This window comes from Amphibalanus amphitrite, unplaced genomic scaffold, assembly GCF_019059575.1.
Source record: "Amphibalanus amphitrite isolate SeventyFive unplaced genomic scaffold, NRLGWU_Aamphi_draft 000068F_arrow, whole genome shotgun sequence".
Taxonomy (NCBI): Eukaryota; Metazoa; Arthropoda; class Thecostraca; order Balanomorpha; family Balanidae; genus Amphibalanus; species Amphibalanus amphitrite.
Genome location: NW_024881564.1, coordinates 332,016 through 340,542, shown reverse-complemented (window position 1 = coordinate 340,542; position 8,527 = coordinate 332,016). Strand labels below are relative to the sequence as shown.

Here is an 8,527-nt window from a genome sequence, read left to right as displayed (position 1 = left end):
TCGGATAGTATCGTGTAACCATGAGATGTCAGATACGCTATGGGCAGGATACGCATTGTGAACGCGCGGTACGAGGGATCCGAAATTATGTACAATAAATAAAACAGTGATGTCTGCCAGTCGGTGCAATAAAACGTGACTGCTAATAATGCAAATAGTAATTAAGAAATATCATGTTTAACACATATCATGTATTGATCATAGTTCAATCACAGTACAATCACTGGCTTCGATCTCGATGAGTTTGATTACGTTATATCACAGACACTTTGATCACAAACAAACCACCCAATCACTTTGTTCTATATGTACATGGGGTTGCGCAGTGCGCACGTAAAATACCCGATTTGAAACTTGAATTGGCTAAGGGATAGTTAGCCCAGTTAGCTTCCAGCATAGTTAGCCAAATTGAATATTTTCATACAATGTGATACACGTTTGGGAAGACATTCTTCCAAGTTTTAGATAAATCCATTCACGTTCAGCTCAGTTGTGCTGTGCACCTCGACGTGACTCCTATCGTTTTTCAGTACTTTCTCGAGGCGCTCGCGGTACGCCAGCGCTGCTTTCTAGCGCATCTCGACGGTGATCTCTGCGAAGGCGGCTCTGAGCCGACCGTGTAACTTCGGAATGTTCGCCGTCTGCGTCAAGTATGCATACGACTTCACAGACCCCCACATGAAAAAATTCACGCGCGGGGTGAGGTTGGGCTTCGCCCAAACTGCCCTGGCCACCGCACTCGCCCAATTTGCCCTGGCCACTGCGCTAGCCCGACCTCACCCCGCGTGTGATTTTTTCATGTGGGGGTTTGTGAAGTCGTAGGCATACTTGACGCAGACAGCGAACATTCCGGAGTTACACGGTCGGCTCAGAGCCGCCTTCGCAGAGATCACCGTCGAGATGCGCTAGAAAGCAGCGCTGGCGTACCGCGAGCGCCTCGAGAAAGTACTGAAAAACGATAGTGGTCACGTTAAGGTGCACAACTCAGCTGAGCGTGAATGCATTTGTCTAAAACTTGGATGAATATCATCCCAAACGTGTATCTACGTATGTACATTGTGTGAAAATATCATCAAATTTGGTTAATAATCATGGAAGGTATTAAAGTTTCAATTCGGGGGTTTTCCGTGCGCCACCCTGTACTTTGTACTCTTGGCGCTTAAACATGAAAAACTTTGAAACATGAAACGCACGCAGACCACGCAGTATACAGTATACACTCTTCGTCTGTGGGTCTGTGCTAGATCTGAGCTGCCGACATGACAAGAGTGGCGTACCGCAATTGCCAGTACTCTCGCACGCGCATCTTGCACTCTACTCAGCCAGGGAGCACACTATCTTCTACGATGCTTTACTTAGTGAAATAGATGTTTAGGGCCTTCTTGTAGAGCACCTCGAAGAGGCACTTGCATGGCCAACAGAACGGAAGATAAAACACGGCATGAGTTGCAAGGATTGTGGCAACTTCACCGACCTTCGACTGTGGCAGCTCGAACTCGCTCTCTGAACGTTGAGGCGGGACGACTGAACACTCACGGAGCTCTGCTCGTTCTTCAGATCGTCCAGCGTCGCCCCGCGCCCGTAGGCGGGTAGCGCCACCAGTTCGTCACCTGTGAAGAGGAAAATAAATTAACAATGATTTCCCGACACAGCGGAGCCAGGAGAATAAACATTATTGTATGGTTACTCCCGTTGAAGCCTCAGCCCTTCGGGACCCGTCAGGAGCGCGGCTCGCTGCCCTTCCGTGGTGCAACTGAGTGAGATATAAATTGTCTGCATGTATTCACCGGTTCAGGATGCAATACGTAACATTACTTTTACTATTGAGTAAAGATACATCTCAGATATTTGTATACGGATAGAATCAAAATGATAAATCACATAAAGTTTTAATTATAATTACGCATCTTCAAGTCATGAATGAACATAGTGTACTAATTTCGCCGGGACCAGAGAAAGGCCACAATGCCAACGCTGGTAACTTGTCTGTAAAGAGGGACATAAAGTAACCAATGACCCCGCATTCCGCAACCACCGTTGACCGTTCCCCCATGTGCGTTATACGTAGGTAGGATGAGAAAGTAGGGGAGAGTGGGGCACATTCGTGCAAAAAATAGATAAATCCATATATCTTATCTTTGGTTAGTGCAATGGCAAAATTGTTGATTATAGTATGGAAAGGAACTATTGCATGATATTTTTCCTCTTTAAAAGTTATCCTCTAAAATTATTGCTTCTATTAGAAAAAAATGACTTTTAGCTGAACGTTTGCACGAAACTGCCCCACCTATGGGGCACATTCGTGCAAGGGATGGGGCACTTCCGTGCATCCTGCAAGTGCAAAGTTCGAGAAATTACCGGGCATTACCAGAAATTTACCAAAGGAAATTGGCAGGGGGTCATTTCACTTGATTCCTTTCGACAAGAATGCATTGCACAACATATGTAGACAGAATGGGGTGGCCAACAAGAATGTGCCGGCCTCCGTGACCTCGCCAAGTTCGCGTGAACTACTCGTCACGACGTCGCAAGCAGCCGAGACTGAGTCAGGCGAGCGTCATTATAGTGAAACCTATTACAGATAAAGTCATAAATCGCAAAAACTAAAAAAATATGCACGAATGTGCCCCCAGGCAGTGCGTACACTAACCTGCCCCACAACGTTATTTGTAATATATTTCAAAACTTCTTGTTGAAAAAATGACACTTTTTCAACAAACAAGTTTGCAGCAGTTCCGTGAATAGAGTGAGCTTCTTCGCCCCCAATTTTGAAAAGCTGAACCCATTTCCGAGTCTGGATCACGAAAATGGATGATATGAGAAAAGTTTGGAAAGCTCACGAACATTACAAATTTTCCAGTTCCAGTTTGGTAAATTTTGACATTTTTCGATATGAAGGACGAGTGCGTTCGATCTATTGTGGTTCCGGACATCGCGTTTGTGTTCCTTCAATCGTGTGTCGAGTCACATTTTTCGATATGAAGGACGAGTGCGTTCGATCTATTGTGGTTCCGGACATCGCGTTTGTGTTCCTTCAGTCGTGTGTCGAGTCACAAACGCGATGTTCGGAACCACAATAGATCGAACGCACTCGTCCTTCATATCGAAAAATGTCAAAATTTACCAAACTGGAATAGTGCTCATGTCATTGAAAAAGGCATGTCAAAATCGGTGAGAAAAGCTCTGGAAGCAGCTCACATCTGTTTCCAAGATACAGTGAACGAAAAACCTGGATTCTTCACCTGGGCAAAAGCGGCTGCAATGTTGGCACTAGGAAAAAAATCTTAAACGATTTCTAAACGAAAGGTGATTGGCGAACTTTGAAAGACTCTGAGAAAAGGCGAGCGAATTAAACGTTCCGACATTGACATTGTGACCTGTAGGTACATTCATTATATAATTTAATTTTCAGCATATCAAAAGAACGCGACAAGAACAATAGCGTGATGAATGCCGTTCTCGGTTGAATCAAAGAATGCATTTCGAAACCTGTGCCCGATGTGTCGACTTCAAACGATTTATACCGATTGTTTTTGATACTGTGTTTTTAATTTAACCCTCGCCCGCACATGCCATTTTCCCATCCTAGAACGCACATGGGGGGTGGTTGCCACCCCCCCCGCGCCATTTCGTTCCTGTTGGAGATAGAGCTTAGCGGTAAAGACCAAAAAGATTCTTTGGGAAGAGACGAATCCAACGATACCCAGTTTTACCTTCTCAGGTCAGTCATTGACCTTCCAGGTCAGGTCAAACTAAAAAATGTTGCTGTTTTGGGTCACCGTTGGATATCAAGTGCGCTGCTTATCAAATGCCGATGACGATGGTGTTTTCTGGTGCCAAGCCAGCTAAAACCTCTTTGTCACACTACCCGACCAGAATTTTGCTGCTGAGGTCATTTCAGGTCAAGTTAGGTCAAGGTCAATTATATGTGTTTGTATGTCTGTGTGTGTCTGTGTGTATACTGATGTGTGCACCGATTGTTTTTGGGTCCATATTACATGAAATCATGATCTGAGAAGCTTTTACCAAAAATGCAGTCAAAAAAATTCACAAAAAGTAAATTCCGCTTGCCTAAAACGCAATTATCTTAGATGACCTAGGTTGACCTTGACCCTGACCTTGACCCCTGTACATCCATGATAGGTGGGAGGTAATACTGGCAAAAAAGGCCGAAATCAGGGTGTCAAAAGCTCACAAGGCCCATGGCAAACGCAAGATGTTGAGAATTAGCCATTTGGGTCATGACATGACCTGAAAAACAAGGTCATATCTCCGAAACCAAAAGTCACAGAAACTTCAAATTTTCAGTGGACATCAAGAAAGGATAGAGGAGCAGCCATACGAAAAATCAGCCCTCTACCTCTAAAAATGTTGAGTGCAGAGCAGAAAGACTACCTGGGGGGGGTGGCAACCACCCCCCCCCATGTGCGGGCGAGGGTTAATTAATCACTAGTATCCACTGACGAAGGCACCCTGTGGCCGAAACGTCTGGTTTTAGGAATTTGACTTGTGTTGCCATCGATCGTGAATAAAACTCAATGATTATTTACAATAGACCTTATAGCTGTGGCTACCAGAAATCAAAGCCCACAGTTGTATAAACAGTCAACAGATATTCGTCGGTCCTCGGACATTCTGAGAAAAATCATCGATCAGATTGGCGCATGCCTTGCGGTCCGAGGAGCTATCAGCACAGATTACAAATTGGACGGGGGGGGGGGGGGCGCGTAGATTGGCCTGCTACATCTGAAAATGTAAAAAAAAAATAGCGCCCTCTCACGATCACAATACCATAACCCGCGCACCGACGGGGGTCTGCGCCAACTTCGTACCGACGGGGGGGGGGGGGGGCGGATGACTGCCCCCCCCCTGAGATCTCGAGAACGAAGCAAGATAGCGACAAGAGGTAAGCGGCAAGGGATACGCACGGACAAGGTCTACAATTTTTACTAAGGTCATTTTCAGGTCAGGTCAAAGATGACGTCACAGGGGTCAAAAAAGTCAAAATAGCGGCGCTAGGTATAGAGAGAGTTTTTCTCGAATAACTTTCGAACTAGTCAATATAGGAACAAACTAAGGGCAGCATCGTGATCCTCTCGTCAATCCGCATCGAATGATATATATGTTGACCTCAAAAGGTCAAGGTCAAAGGTTGACCTCAGGTCACGTGATCTCGAGGTCATCATGCATATCATTCGATGCGCCTTGACGAGCTGAGCACAATGAGACCATCCGCGCGGCTGTATCTTGTTCCTGTACGGAGTTATTGTCAAAAAACCGCTGGTGACCTTTGATGACGTCACATGACCTTACAGCTGCCCAACTGCAAAACAGACCTCAAGGTAGTGAAGGTTGATCGTATATGAGGTCATGTATGGTTTATGGGGCCATTCCGACCCGTTTTAGTGGTAAAAACAGGGAGTTGATTTTTCCCCCATTGACTAATAGGGGAAGTTGGGGCAATGCCGGAGTTGGGGCAAAGCCGAAATTCGAGATATTTCTAAAACCGTACGACATGGATGCCACGTCTCAGTGATGCTCTGAAGCTTAAGTGACTACAATTATCGCATGTTTGTTACGAGCCGTCATTTGGAATACTTCGGCTGTGAGGGCGCCAAAAGCGTTTTCAAGGTACGTTTCCCTTGTACTACGTGCGCCTTTGAAGCTGCATTTCTTACTCATTATGCTACCGTTTGTCTGGCCAATTCGGTCAAGTAATCTTCAGCATGTCTTTGCATAAGTGTGCTGCCTATTTGAAATTTATACAGCACTTTTAAAAGTTATGGGCCTGCAAATGAAAGTATGGCTGGCTGGGGTAATGCCGAAAACGTGCAATTACGCACGTTAAAGCACGCTACGTGGACTTTACTGCTGTAGAATAGCAACGCGTATTTTTAGTCAAACAAATTACACTTTCAGCCGGCACAACGGCCTGCTACCTATAAGGTATGATTTACCTGGCATTTTCTTATTATATCACACAATTATAACTTCCAGTGTGCACCAAGCGTCCTCAAGCTCTTAAAACGCGTGTCAGCTTTGATGAATTTTGGATAAAGTTTGAGATAAATTGGCAAAACATCAATGTCGGCATTCCTCGTAGATCATTTATTCCATTTTCGGCTTTCCCCGCAGTCCGGGGCAACGCCGAAAAAGTCAGTTCTTTGATATTTTTAGTTTTTGCGCTTAACGGTATGCGAATTCATCAAATGCGCCTGGTATGTTTGAAAGACAAAAGACTGGCCTCTCGAATGACGCCAACAAGAATAGCTTATGTTGTCTACCTTGCGTGCTACGGGCGTCAGAAAAAAAGTATTCGGCGTTCCCCCAACTTCCCCTAATGGGGAGGTCGAGAAATTGACCTGACCTTAGGTCATCGATATCAAAATTATGAGATAAAAAAATTGTAGCTACTAATGACCTTATAACATCCTGCGACTTTCAAAGGCCTCCGACATCTACTGTAGCTCTGGCACGGTGACAAAATTGCAAAAAAGTGACTTGAGGCTGGGTCATTCAAAGTGACCTGGTGACCTGACCTTAAAAAAAGTTAGGAGGTTCAAACTTGCACACCATGTGTAAAATTGATGAGAGAATAGTCGTACCAAATTTCGCGTTCCCGCTATTTGCGAAAAACCTCAGGGGGGGGGGGGCAGAATCCGCCCCCCGTCGGTGCGCGTGATAAGTGATCGAAACTCACCGTCGGTGATTGGCGTATCAGGGAGGACGTTGGCCGCATACTGCTCACACACTTGCTGGATGTTCGTAACTTTTTCCTTTAGCTCTTCTGGCTCCTCACGAGTCCCCATAATCAGGGTCAGATCGTGCCACAACTGAAATGGAAGGAAAACAAATATTAGGCAAATATAGAGCGTGCAATCACCAGTAGCGTCGCTAAAATGGGATCTTATAGGAGCCGGGAAACTCTGGTGTCGCATCGAACGAGCTCAGGTGACCACCTGCTGAGCATGATTTTAACTTAATTCCTGTGTGGCTGGCTCCTACCTACAAAAGGCCTCCGATCTAGAGGGCATCATCTCTTTTGAGGAGTCAGAGGGCCGAGGGGCCCTAGTGGTCACTGGTCAGACACAGATACCATCGGCTATTCACAGGAGGCCCCAGGTGGTAAGAAAGACCCCAGCTGTCAGCAAAAAATAGAAGGAAAACTATTTATATCACATTTTTTGGCTGTAAATTGATAATGGTCAGTCTGACCAGCAAGTCACTTTCACTGTGACCAAAAATGGGTTAAAGGGACTATCCCACCTTCTAAAATGTTGTTAAAACCAGTTAAATTGTGCCCGACTTTATAGATTGGATGACCAGGAACACGGTTCTGGCATTTATTTTTCATTAAACATCTTAGGCTTCCCATATTCCAAACACAAACTTTCAAATATGTGACGTCACAGCCCAAAATTACCTCCTTCCCCAGGCCACATTACTGTCATAAATCTGATTCTTTTTACTCTGTAGGCACCACAACAAAGTTCAGACCAAGTTTTAAGCGATTTTTCAACGAACAAACCCATTTAAATCAGAATGACTAAACGAGGTGACGTCACACTAACGGTCGCTCTATGTTGAAGATAGGGCCTTGTACAAGCCCATTTTCAAATGAAGGGAACGAATTTCTTCAACACCAAGAGGCCGCGGGGGTTGCAACCTTAGATACCTAGATAGTGGTTTCTGAACCTCGCCGCAAACTTGGCTATCTCAACTCAAACCCCATGTTAAAGGTGGAATAGTCCCTTTAATATAAGGCAATATCCTGGCCAAAAGATACATTTTAAGTCTTACCTTTGTTGTTCACTGCTTGCCGCGGTCTTGGTCGTCCAGTAGACACTGCACGCTTCACCTGCACGCCACCCCACGCTTCACCATGTATCCATCCAGTTCAAAGTTTCGACACAAACGGTAAAATGGCGGTACAAAATGGCGGTATAAATTGGCCACGTGGAACACCATAGTAAAATAACGCCCCGAGCTGTAAAAATACAACACTGAAGACTGAAATAACCATGTAGCATAAAACCACACCTAAAAATCCCTCGCTTATCAAGTCCACAGTGTAAATTTACTCCATTTAGGTTTTGCGATAATCAGCTGAACCACGCAAGTGTAAATTTATGCTACCAACTAGCCATTTATTATCCGCATGGGATTAAAAATGCACTTGGGTAATAATTTTACTACCAATAAGCTGAGGTGTAAAAAACATAAGAACTTGAAATTACACCATAGTTGCAAGAAAACCCTAAAGTACTGGATGGATTACACCTAAGTTGAGTAAAAAATGCACCTAGTCATCTTTTAACTCTGAATTTTCGGCTAAGGGTGGTACAAATAGTCTGGAAAGTGGTGTTAAGTGGTTACAAATATCACCCAAAAATACCACCAAGGTGTACTTTTCTTTCAGTGCAATCCTACCGATGCCTGAAGGTCACCTTAGGTCAGGAGTTATTCATTCAGGTCAAACTGAGGTCGTGTTCGAGCAAAAATGAGCAAAAAACATGCAATCTTGAAA

The 8,527-nt window shown here is 44.7% G+C and overlaps 1 long non-coding RNA gene across 1 annotated transcript; it reads right to left on the bottom strand.

Annotated features, from left to right (window-relative positions):
• Positions 1-1,423: 1,423 nt before the first annotated feature.
• On the bottom strand, positions 1,424-8,391 carry LOC122378956. Its single transcript, XR_006256105.1, has 3 exons — positions 7,801-8,391; positions 6,701-6,833; positions 1,424-1,610 (listed from the first exon to the last, which is right to left on the bottom strand). It is a non-coding gene; the product is annotated as an uncharacterized LOC122378956 (long non-coding RNA).
• Between the last annotated feature and the right edge of the window lie 136 nt (positions 8,392-8,527).